Raw genomic sequence first — 13,813 nt, forward strand, 5'->3', positions numbered from 1 at the left:
GGCCCTGGACTTTTGTGTCTTGGGAGGTTTTTGATGACTGCTTCAATTTCCTCCCTGGTTATTGGCCTGTCCAGGTTTTCTATTTCTTCCTGTTCCAGTTTTGGTAATTTGGTAATTTGGTTTTCCAGAAATGCGTCCATTTCTTCTAGATTGCCTAATTTATTGGCATATAGCTGCTCATAATGTTTTTTAAATCATTTGTATTTCTTTGGTATAGGTTGTGATCTCTCCTTTTTCTTTTTTTTTTAATTTTTTATTTATTTATGATAGGCACACAGTGAGAGAGAGAGAGAGAGGCAGAGACACAGGCAGAGGGAGAAGCAGGCTCCATGCACCGAGAGCCCGACGTGGGATTCGATCCCGGGTCCCCAGGATCACACCCTGGGCCAAAGGCAGGCGCCAAACCGCTGCGCCACCCAGGGATCTCCTGATCTCTCCTTTTTCATCTGTGATTCTAATTTGAATATTTTCTCTGTTGTTTTTAATAAGACTGGCTAATGGTTTAACTATCTTATTAATTCTTTCAAAGAACCAGCTCCTGGTTTTGTTGAACTGTTCTACAGTTCTTCTGGTCTCTATTTCATTGAGTTCTGCTTGAATCTTTATTAACTCTCTTCTTCTGCTTGGTGTAGGTTTTATTTGCTGTTCTTTTTTCAGTTCCTTTAGGTGCAAGGTTAGCTTGTGCTGTTGAGTTTTTTTTACAATTTTTGGAGGGATGCGTGTATTGTGATGTGTTTCCCTCTTCGGATTCTTTTTGCTGTATCACAAGAATTTTGAATGGTTGTATCTTCATTTCCATTAATTTCCATGAATCTTTTTAGTTCTTCTCTGATTTCCTGGTTGACCCTTTCATCCTTCAGCAGGATGCTCTTTAGCCTCCATGTATTTGAGTTTCCTCCAAATTTCTTCTTGTGATTGAGTTCAACTTTCAAAGCATTATGGTCTGAAAATATGCAGGGTACAATCCCAATATTTTGGTATCAGTTGAGACTTGATATGTGACCCAGTATGCTGTCTATTCTGGAGAAGGCTCTGTAAATATCTGTGAAATCCATCTGGTCCAGTGTATCATTCAAAGTTCTTGTTTCTTTGGAGATGTTTTGCTTAGAAAATCTCATTTGCAGAAAGTGCTGTGTTGAAGTCTCCCAGTATTAGTGTATTATTATCTCAGTATATCTTAACTTTGGTTATTAGTTGATTGATATACTTGACAGCTCCCACATTAGGGGCATAAATATTCATGATTGTTAGGTCCTCTTCTTGAATAGATCCTTTAACTATGATATAATGTCCCTCTTCATCTCTTACTACAGTCTTTGGGATAAACTATATCTGTTATGAGGATTGCTTCCCCTGCTTTCTTTTGAGGACTATTTGAACGGTAAATGGTTCTCCAACCTTTCATTTTCAGGCTGTAGGTGCCCTTAGGTCTAAAATGAGTCGCTTGTAGATAGCAAATAGATGGGTCTTGCTTTTTTATCCAGTCTGAAACCCTCTGTCTTTTGATGGGATCATTAAGGCCATTCATGTTCAGAGTTACTATTGAAAGATATGAATTTTGTGTCATTTTAATACCTATTCAGTCCCTGTTTTTGTGGATTATTTCTTTGGGCTTCCTCTTTCTTTTACAGAGCCCCCCCCCCCCCCAATATTTCTCGCAGACCTGGTTTGGTGGTCACATATTCTTTCAGTTTCTGCCTATCTTGGAAGCTCTTTATCTCTCCTTCTATTCTGAATGAGAGCCTCGATGGATAAAGTATTCTTGGCTGCATGTTCTTCTCATTTAGGGCCCTGAATATATCCTGCCAGCCCTTCCTGGCCTGCCAGGTCTCTGTGGAAAGGTCTGCTGTTAATCTAATAGTTTTCCCCATATAAGTTAGGGATCTCTTGTCTCTTGCTGCTTTAAGGATTTTCTCTTTACCTTTGGAATTTGCAAGTTTCACCATTAAATGTTGAAGTGTTGAATGGTTTTTATTGATTTTAGGGGGGGGATCTCTCTATCTCCTGGATCTGAATGCCTCTTTCCTTCCCCAAGTTAGGGAAGTTCTCAGTTATGATTTGTTCAAATACACTTTCTGGTCCCCTGTCCCTTTTGGTGCCCTCTGGAACCCCAATTAAATGTAGATTTTTCCTTCTGAGGCTGTCATTTATTTCCCTTAACCTTTCCTCATGATCTTTTAATTGTTTTTTCTCTTTTTTTCCTCAGCTTCCTTCCCTGCCATCAACTTGTCTTCTATGTCACTCACTCTTTCTTATACTTGATTAAACCTCATTGTTAGGACCTCCAGTTTGGATTGCATCTCATTTAATTGATTTTAAATTTTGGCCTGATAAGATCTAAATTCTGCAGTCATTAAGTCTCTTCATTCCTTTATGCTTTTTTCCAGAGCTACCATTAGCTTTATAATTGTACTTCTGAATTGGCTTTCTGACATTGAATTGTAATTCAAATTCTGTAAGTCTGTGGTAGAGAGTACTGTTTCTGATTCTTTCTATTGTGATAAGTTCTTCTTTCTAGTTATTTTGTTCAGTACAGAGTGGCTGTATGAGTGGGCTGAGTCAAGACTATCAACCATGACATAAGTAAATTTCACCCTAGTTGATTTTGCTGAGGTCAGAGACCAGAAATTGAAAACAGAGATCAGAAGGTTATATGATAGATCATACCAACAAGAAAAAAAACAAGAACCATATGATCCTCTCAATAGATGCAGAGAAAGCATTTGACAAAATACAGCATCCATTCCCAATCAAAACTCTTCAGAGTGTAGGGATAGAGGGAACATTCCTCAGCATCTTAAAAGCCATCTATGAAAAGCCCACAGCAAATGTCATTCTCAACGGGGAAACACTGGGAGCCTTTCCCCTAAGATCAGGAACATAATAGGGATGTCCACTCTCACCACTGCTATTCACCATAGTACTAGAAGTCCTAGCCTCAGCAATCAGACAACAAAAAGAAATAAAAGGCATTCAAATTGGCAAAGAAGAAGTCAAACTCTCCCTCTTTGCAGATGACATGATACTATATGTAGAAAACCCAAAAGACTCCACCCCAAGATTGCTAGAACCCATACAGCAATTTGGCAGTGTGGCAGGATACAAAATCAATGCCCAGAAATCAGTGGCATTTCTCTACACTAACAATGAGACTGAAGAAAGAAATTAAGGAGTCAATCCCATTTACAATTGCACCCAAAAGCATAAGATACCTAGGAATAAACCTAACCAAAGAGGTAAAGGATCTATACCCTAAAAACTACAGAACACTTCTGAAAGAAATTGAGGAAGACACAAAGAGATGGAAAAATATTCCATGCTCATAGATTGGAAGAATTAATATTGTGAAAATGTCAATGCTACCCAGGGCAATTTATGCATTTAATGCAATCCCTATCAAAATACCATGGACTTTCTTCAGAGAGTTGGAACAAATCATCTTAAGATTTGTGTGGAATCAGAAAACACCAGGAATAGCCAGGGGAATATGGAAAAAGAAAACCATATCTGGGGGCATCACAATGCCAGATTTCAAGCTGTATGGCAAAGCTGGGATCATCACGACAGTGTGGTACCAACACAAAAACAGACACATAGATCAATGGAACAGAATAGAGAACCCAGAAATGGGCCTTCAACTCTATGGTCAACTAATATTTGACAAAGGAGAAAAGACTATCCACTGGAAAAAAGACAGTCTCTTCAATAAATGGTGCTGGGAAAACTGGACAGCCACATGCAGAAGAATGAAACTAGACCACTCTCTTGCACCATTCACAAAGATAAACTCAAAATGGATGAAAAATTTAAATGTGAGACAAGAATCCATCAAAATCCTACAGGAGAACACAGGCAACACCCTTTTTGAACTTGGCCATAGCAACCTCTTGCAAGATACATCTATGAAGGCAAGGGAAACAAAAGCAAAAATGAATAATTGGCACTTAATCCAGATAAAAAGCTTCTCCACAGCTAAAGAAACAGTCAACAAAACTCAAAGACAACCTACAGAATGGGAGAAGATATTTGCAAATGACATATCAAATAAAGGGCTAGTATCCAACATCTATAAAGAACTTATTAAACTCAACAGCAAAGAAACAATCCAATCATGAAATGGGCAAAAGACATGAAGAGAACTCTCACAGAGGAAGACATAGACATGGCCAACAAGCACATGAGAAAATGCTCCGCATCACTGGCCATCAGGGAAATACAAATCAAAACCACAATGAGATACCATCTCACACCAGTGAGAATGGGGAAAATTAACATGGCAGGAAACAACAAATGTTGGAGAGGACGTGGAGAAAGCGGAACCCTCTTGCACTGTTGGTGGGAATGTGAACTGGTACAGCCGATCTGGAAAACTGTGTGGAGTTTCCTCAAAGAGTTAAAAATAGATCTGTCCTAGACCCAGCAATTGCACTGCTGGGGATTTACCCCAAAGATATAGATGCAGTGAAATGCCGGGACACCTGCACCCCGATGTTTAAAGCAGCAATGTCCACAATAGCCAAACTGTGGAAGGAACCTCGGTGTCCATCGAAAGATGAATGGATAAAGAAGCTGTGGTTTATGTATACAATGGAATATTACTCAGCCATTAGAAACAACAAATATCCACCATTTGCTTCGAAGTGGATGGAACTGGAGGGTATTATGCTGAGTGAAATAAATCAATCAGAGAAGGACAAACATTATATGGTCTCATTCATTTGGGGAATATAAAAAATAGTGAAAGGGAATAAAGGGGAAAGGAGAAAAAATGAGTGGGAAATATCAGAAAGGGAGACAGAACATGAGAGACTCCTAATTCTGGGAAACGACCTAGGGGTGGTAGAAAGGGAGGTGGGGGGGGTGGTGACTGGGTGGTGGGCACTAAGGGGGGCACTTGATGGGATGAGTGCTGGACGTTATTCTATGTTAGCAAATTGAACACCAATAAAAAATAAATTAAAAAAAACTAAACAGCAAAGAAACAATCCAATCATGAAATGGGCAAAAGGCATGAACAGAAATTTCACCAAAGAAGATGTACAAATAGCCAACAAGCACATGAGAAAATGCTCCGCATCCCTTGCCATCAGGGAAATACAAATCAAAACCACAATGAGATACCACCTCACACCAGTGAGAATGGGGAAAATTAACAAGAAACAACAAACGTTGGAGAGGAGGTGGAGGAAGAGGAACCTTCTTGCACTGTTAGTGGAAATATGAACTGGTACAGCCACTCTGGAAAACTGTGTGGAGGTTCCTCAAAGAGTTAAAAATAGAGCTACCTATGACTCATAATTGCACTACTGGGGATTTACCCCAAAGATACAGATGCATTGAAATGCCAGGACACCTGCAACCTAATGTTCATAGCAGCAATGTCCAAAATAGCCAAACTGTGGAAGGAACCTCAGTGCCCATCAAAGATGAATGGATAAAGAAGATGTAGTCTATGGATACAATGGAATATTACTCAGCCATTGGAAATGACGAATACCCACCATTTGCTTCGACGTGGATGGAACTGGAGGGTATTATGCTGAATGAAGTAAGTCAATCGGAGAAGGACAAACATTATATGGTCTCATTCATTTGGGGAATATAAAAAATAGTGAAAGGGATTAAAGGGCAAAGGAGAGAAAATGAGTGGGAAATATCAGCGAGGGTGACAGAACATGAGAGACTCCTAACTCTGGGAAACGAACAAGGAGTAGTGGAAGGGGAGGTGGGTAGGGGGTTGGCGTGACTGAGGGGGGCACTTGACGGGATGAGCACTGGGTGATATCCCATATGTTGGCAAATTGAGCTCCAATAAAAAAATACACAAAAACAAATAAGTAAAAAATAAATAAATAATTCACCACAAAAAGTAAAGATTAATAAAACTGTATAATTCTATGCAGACTATTTAAAACCTGCTTTGTTCTCTTAAATATCTACTGTGAAGGTTTTTTTCCTACTACAAACTATAATATGACTCCCCTCAGAGTTCAATCTTAGAGTCAACTTTCTATGACATTTATTGGGGTTGAATTTCCATAAAAATGTTTGAAATTCCATAACATATTTGTAGAGCAAATCACTGTGTAGTTTCTAAGTTAAATAATGAATCTCAGAAAATTTGAAAAGGAATGCCAAGTATTTATCCAGAAAAATTTTTTTTAAATTTATTCTCTCATCAATAATGTATAAGAAGGCTTCATTCCTCCATACTTACTAACCCTGGTGTCATTTTGAAGGATGAAATGAGGTACTTAAATTTTGTTTTTGATTTTCATATATTTGACCACCAGGATAAAACATTTTCAAGTGATTATTGATTATAATATTGTCTTGAGTAAGAAGACATTTTTCATTTTGTCCCTTTAAAGTCAATTTTCTCCACTATGTCTCTGCCTGGTACCCTGGGATGCTATGCAATGCAACAATAGGCACCCTGTTTATCTGCATCCAGCTGCATTTTCCTAATCGAAGGCACTGACAGAAGATGAGATAGTTGGAGTAATATTAAGCATTTAATCTCGGTTGGGTTTCTCCAGTTTACCATGTACTAGATGTATCCTTCTAAGTAATGGACCCTGTAGGTTTATCTCCTGGATCACCTTTATTGAAATGGTGTTTCCATCCCCCAGTTTCTTTATTGTTTGCTAAAAGCTGCCTCTTCCCACAGAATTGGCTTTGGCCAAATGGGAGTTGCCTTGCCAAGGAAATTATGCCTATTCCCCTAGGGGAAGCCAAAAAGTAATCACTGATTTACACAGGATACAAAAGTTGTCCTCTCTTTCCCTCAGGTGGAATCAACTCTGTGGGGAAATTAGTACTCCAGAGCTCTTATAGAATCAAACTGAAGATTCTCTCCTGCTGAAGCCATATAATTGCATGGCTTGTTTCTTCTTTCTTCTGTTCTGCTCCCCTCGCTCTCTCTCCTAAGAACACTCTCTCAATAAAGCAACTGCACAAAAATCTGTGCCTCAGGCTCTACTTCGTTTTTTTTTTTTTTTTTAAGATTTTATTTATTTATTCATGAGGGACACAGAGATAAAAGAGAGGCAAAGGGAGAACCAGGGTCCTCCAGGCGAGCCCATTGCAGGACTCAATCCCAGGACCCAGGGATTACAACCTAAATCGAAGGCAGACTCTCAACCACTGAGCCACCCCTCAGGCTCTGCTTCTAGGAAACTAGACCTAATACAATTGGTACCAGGACTGTTCTTAAAGAGTAGATTCTAAAGATGGCTTGGATCTCTTGTATTCAAAACTCCATCAGTGGTAGTAGGTAAAGTATTGATCAACCATGGCATGCTCTGACAATGCAATTTTTAAGATTTCACCTCTGGCTAAGGGAGACTAAAAAAACGTGAAACGAAATGCACCATCTGGGGAATATCTCTTGCCTTTGAGAAGTATAGAGGAAAGAGTATAAAAACTGGTCGTAGGGCAGCCTGGGTGGCTCATCAGTTTAGCGCCGCCTTCAGACCAGGGTGTGATCCTGGAGACCTGGGATCGAGTCCCGCATTGGGCTTTCTGCATGGAGCCAGCTTCTCCCTCCGCCTGTGTCTCTGCCTCTCTCACTCTCTCTGTGTCTTTCATGAATAAATAAAATCTTTAAAAAAAAATAGTTGTGGATGTGTGTTACTAAGTACTATTGATACACTTAAAGTATAAATGGTAAGCTTGAAGCTAGTCATCAGCTATGTAAAGTACAGTGTGAGTCAGAAAGGCCTCTTTGGGTATCCCTGGGTGGCGCAGCGGTTTGGCGCCTGCCTTTGGCCCAGGGCGCGATCCTGGAGACCCGGGATCGAATCCCACATCGGGCTCCCGGTGCATGGAGCCTGCTTCTCCCTCTGCCTGTGTCTCTGCCTCTCTCTCTCTCTCTCTCTCTCTCTCTCTCTCTCTCTCTCCCCTCTGTGTGTGTGTGTGACTATCATAAATAAATAAAAATTAAAAAAAAAAAAAAAAGGCCTCTTTGGCTTAATTATAGAGATCCCCCCATCTCATGTAGTTGGAAGACAGAACTGAATATTAGGCACAGGGTCTCATTTTAAGAGTAGTAGAGCCTCAGAGATGGCTATATTTTTAGCCTCGGTAAGTCTCTTATGCCAAAGCCAAGGCCTTAATAGGGAAGGGCTAAGGTACTGAAATTGGGATAGGGATATATGGGTAGATACACTTAACTTTGAATCCTCCAATAATTCTGTATCTGCAGACAGTGGAATTCTGTATCTTCCACCCTTTTGTTGGAAGATAAAGCCCTTGCTCCTTGTTTAAAGATTTTACAGAAGCCTTAAATGAGATAGGTGCCTTGTAACACAATGTTTGTCCTCCTCCGGATTCCTTCATCTCTCCCTCCTGGTTCCTGGACTCATACCTGGAATCATCTCAGAATTACCTGACCATGTGAGCTTCAGGACCTGGCTAATACACTGTGAAGAACCAAACAATTCTGTCTAGGAGTGAATTCTGAAAGTACTGGGAGGTGAAAATATATAACCGGATAAGGAAGAGTTTGTTAATATGGGACTACTATTGTGACACAGGATTTAACACCCTGGCAAGAGCCCCAGGACAAGATTCTAATATTCTGCTGGAATGTGTTTTGGAAGCCTGGAAAAAGCAGAAATATAGATGCCAAAACTACCATAGCTTACCACGGGGAAGAAAAATCAGAAGGCTCAGAAGGTGGGTCTTTTAAAAGAAAGCCACTATATAAGACAAAAACAAAAAGCATCTGCTAACTACATTTCTCAGGAGGGTCCAGAGTACATTCTGTTCTATTTAAAAAGGTGATAAGGAATGTACTGAGGAAAGGAATGCCAGCATCACTTAGAGGCCTGGGGCAGCTGGATCATATAAAGCAGTACTGACAGCAGGAGATACCATTAAAAACTGGGCTCTCTAATAGCAATGGGTATCACAAGATGCTGGGAAAACAGAGGTCAAGTGGCAGCACTTCACCATCAGAAGAAAGGTGGGCATAATTATAATGGACAAGCCCAGAGTGGCAGCTGGAAAGCCTAACCTCCAGAGCTGAATGAAGATGGTTAATAGAACATGGTGTCTTCAGAAGCATGATAAACAGACAAGAAGGGCATTGTTTAACATACAGAATCAAAAGTCATCAAGGATAGCTGAGCAGAGAACAGAAGTCAGCTGTTCACTAGAAAGCCATAATCTTCTGCACAATTTCTAGCCCTGAGCAGTCTTTATACCCAATCAATTGAAAATAGGTTGTCTCCCAAGGATGAAAGACTACAAAACCATGATAAAAGTATGTCATAGTGATTTTCCCCAAAGGACCTATGACTTTTTATTTATCCATACACTAGAGAAGGGACTATCCGATCTTTTGAAAGTTGTTGGACACAAGGTTCAAGTTGAGGCTACTATAGTTAGAATAGGGATGTATGGATATAAAGTCAGATAATGAGTAGAATCCTGACAATCCTGACCCATGGATCATTGGCAGAATCTTCACATTGGTTCCTTGACTTGTAGGTTCTTGTGTAGTTCAGAGTTTTGTACAGTTTTCAAATACTAAAAAAAGAAGAATGGGGGTACCCAATATGGAATACAGTAGACACAAATTAATATAACTGTATTTGATATGCATAACATAACCACACTGAAGGAAGCAAAATAAGGGTTCAAGTCATTTTTGCACACAATAATGGACAAGGTGACATCCCATGTCTCCTAATACAATGCAGCAAGAAGAATACAACATCTCTTCTCTGGTGTTCCTGCAAAAAAAAAAAAAAAAAAAAAAAAGGTAAAACCCAAACCTAATCATAAGAAAATATTAGACAACTCAAATTGGTTTGTATGTTTAAAAACATCATGATCATGAAAGCTGAAGAAAGAGTATTGAGTTATCCAGTTAAAGGAGACTTAAAACATAAGACAACTAAATGCCAAGTGTGATCTGAATTAGATTCTGGACCAGGAAAAAAAATTATTAAGGAAACTCATGAGACAATTGCTGAAACTTAAATAAGCCTCTGATAAAAGCATTCTTCCCATGTCAGTATCCTGATTTTTACCATTGTACTGTGGTTAGGATAAATATATTGGAGTACTTAGAGGTGGAGGCATTAGTTCTGAGAGAAACAAAGAAATTATGGTAAAGTATTCATCTGGATGAAGGGTATAAGGGGATTTGTATTAATTTTTCAACTTCTCTATAGACCTGAAATTATTTCATAATAAAAACTTAAATGTATACAAAAGTTCTAATTCTTTACAGGAATCTATTTTTCAATTCACAGTAACATTTATACTTCAGTGAGTATTTTGTTTTCAGGGCTAGACTAACTAGAAAGCGAATATATCTGGCAGTGTCATAATTATACTAAAAACTTCTTTCAAATTCTCTTTGAATTGAAGTAACTTAGCAACCCAAATGGGAAAGAAAGTATAGAAAACAGGTAACATAACTTAATTATACTGGCCGCTTTCCTTTAAGCACATCTGGTACAGGACACAGACCAATAAACCAAGCCATGGATATCCCTGTGGTTTTCATGGAGTCTCTATTGCCCACTTTCATTTGATTTGAAGCTTAGCTTTTGACTCTTGTCTACAAATTCCATAGAGGATTTATCTACTATTCCTTGGATTTAGTGGTTTTGTTTTATTCATTCATTCATCAACAAATACTTACTGACCACACAGTAGGTGGTCAGATACCTGGAATAAAGTTTTAAAAGATTGACAGTCTCTTACAGTCCTCAAACTGTATGTGACTTTAATTTCTCTCCCCAAACACTGATGTATAGTCACCTCCATTGATGTGTTCTAATTTAAATATATTTTTAGGAGAATGTTCTGCCTTAAAGAACTATTCAGAGACCAATTTCACCACCACCCCCCCCCCCCATATCTGCTGGAATCATTCCTATAATCAGCAAAGGGAAGATCTGAATAAAATAAGGTTCGGTGAATATTCTGATGACATGTCCATCTCCCCACAAATCTGCCTGACATGCTACTTAACAGATTTAAGTAATCAGAGAAAATATTTATGTATGTTTGGAAAACTATGTCAGTAGAAAACAATTTCAAGCTAAAATCTACACAAGCTTGTAGTGTATTTTAAAGTGTAGAGTCAAATAGGTGTAACACACTAAGGAAATTTTAACAGTAAAAAATATTTATTTTCAGTTTCATAATATTGAAAACTAATATTGGTCATGTCCCTAGATTTCCTTTGGGCAATTAGGGGGAAATTTAAGCAATTTAAGAATGAGGATGTATGGTGAATGAAAAGAAAATCATATTACTCAATTCAGTTATGACCTCCCCAAGACAGTTTTAGCTTATTCCTTTACCTAACAGAAGAATATTGATCCCCAAACACTAAAGCTTTTTTTTTTCATATTGTATATGTAGTCCAGAAATTTGCCTTATTCCAAAATAGATTATTCCATCTTCCTTACACTGCAGAATAACACTGAAGGGTAACAACGTCTTGTAGATGAATTTTTAAAAAATAAAACAAAAATTGAGTTTAAAATTGTAGAATTGATGGAGTTGAAAAATAGTTACATTATTGATTGATCCACCTAAGTTATATAAAGCACAGTAATTTCTTTTCCCATGAATCATAAATTAGAATTTTTGAGTTAAAACAATGACAACAAACTCTAATATAATCAGCAGCACCTCTTCATTCTGGAGCATTGCAAGACCCAGAAGGGCTCCTATATTATATGAAACATGTCCCAATCCCCTCTCCCTGCCATTTGACTCTGTAATTGATATAGCAACAAATCAATGAAAATACCCCTAATCCAATCTACAGCAAATTATATTCCCTAAGATTAAGTACATTACATTTCTGGCTAATTCAGATGAAAAAAGAAACGTAATTCTCAGAAATTGGCATTTTTCTGGCATCTGGGGATTTTGCCACTGCTGCCTTTGACAAATTTATATAACCTTGCTTTTTAGACAGGATTACCAATGCAAACAACTTGTATTTATTCCACTGGTATTTAATTCAAATGGTTAGAATAGAAAGAAACTCTAGCAACAAATTCACACATTATTTTCACAGGTCCAAGAGATCAAATAAGGTTACCATGTCTTTGAGACTTGACTCAAACCTCTCAAACTTGTTTTCTTGAATTCTAATGTTCTTGTCAAACTTTATTTCTCCAGAGACTAAAATTATTGTGACTATTTCTCATTCTGACTTTCTAATTTTGCAAAATTCTTGATCTCTTAACCTTGGGTTACCTCAAAGTACAGTCATTAGATTTCTCTCTCTCTCTCTCTCTTTCCACACAAACACACACACACACACACACACACACTCCCTTGGAAGTTTATACAGTTTTGAAGCTCTAAATATCATCTGCATACCGATGCCCCTGAATTTATAGTTCTATTGCATTTCTCTCCCCAAACTCTAGGTTCATTTATGCAATGTCCCCTTGACATTTCCACTTGAATACTAATGATCATCTCCAAATTAACATAGTCAAGATTCTATTCATAAACTGCACCCTCAAACCTGATCTCACTTCATTCTTCCATATTTTACTTTAATGATAATCCAAACCAATGACTTTTTCAAAATACAAATCTTAGGGTGATCTTGAATCTCCTTTCTCACACATTCCATCCAATGTGTCAAGAACACCTGCATGATCTCACCTCAAAATATATCCAGAAAAAACACCACAGCCATAAATGCCATGGACAATCCCATTTATGATAGCAGCAAAGAGAATACAATACTCAGGAGTAGATATAACTCATGGAGGAGAAAGATCTATACACTCAAAACAATAAAAAATTGATGAAAGGCACTGAAGATACAAATAAATGGAAAAATATCCTCTGTTTAAAGACCGGAAAAATATATTGTGGGGCACCTGAGTGACACAGTTGGTTAAGCATCCTACTCTTGGTTTTGGCTCAGGTTGTGAGATCAAGCCTTGAGTTGGGCCCCGTGCTCAGCCTGGAGTCTGCTTAAGAGTTTCTCTCCCTCTGCCTCTGCCCGCCCCATGCTCTCACTCTCTCTTTCTCACTCTCCCTCTCAAATAAACAAATCTTAAAAAAAAAAAAACTTGTATTGTTAAAATGTCCATTCCACCCCAAACCATCTACAGATTCAATGCAATCCCTTTCAAAATCCCAATGGCATTTTTTATATAAATAGAAAAAAAAATTCTAAAATTTATATGGAGACAAATACAGGAGGTCCTGTCTTATAGGAAAACAGACTCACCAGTAGAAACCACCATGGGAATCAGTGTCAGGGTAGAAAAATCTGAACTATAATTGGCAAATAACTGGAAGCTCAGTGTGGACAAGTCTGGAAGTTAAAAACTCCAGGGCCACCCAGTCATGAGGGTCCCCACAATATTATAAGCTTACCTCCAGGAAATTGACAAGGTGCCACATTAGATACCAGAGAAAAATCCCCTTGGGCTTCCCAAAGGGAAAGGGGGAAAAGTAGCCATTTTAAAATATACCAGAACACTCTGTTCTTCCTAACAAGGACTGACCTCAGGGAAACTGATTAATCATACTTATAATGGTGTTAACCTGTGTAGTTTAAGAAGCGCCTAACTGCCATGAAGGAAGGGAAGTACTCAACTTCATTTAACTCTGGAGAAGGAAAATACCCAACTCTAGCCCACCCTAGCTATTCTGTCTCACTTATGGGGGGGGGGGGATAAGAAGCACTACTTGTGAAGTTCACAGATCAGAGACCATAGACTCACTAAAGATTAAGACCTAACCAGAGGACTACAGCACACTTCCCATCCATATTTCTCACTACGTTACTGTAAAAGACCTAGGA

The sequence above is a fragment of the Nyctereutes procyonoides genome, unplaced genomic scaffold (assembly GCF_905146905.1).
Source record: "Nyctereutes procyonoides isolate TBG_1078 unplaced genomic scaffold, NYPRO_anot_genome, whole genome shotgun sequence".
Taxonomy (NCBI): domain Eukaryota; kingdom Metazoa; phylum Chordata; class Mammalia; order Carnivora; family Canidae; genus Nyctereutes; species Nyctereutes procyonoides.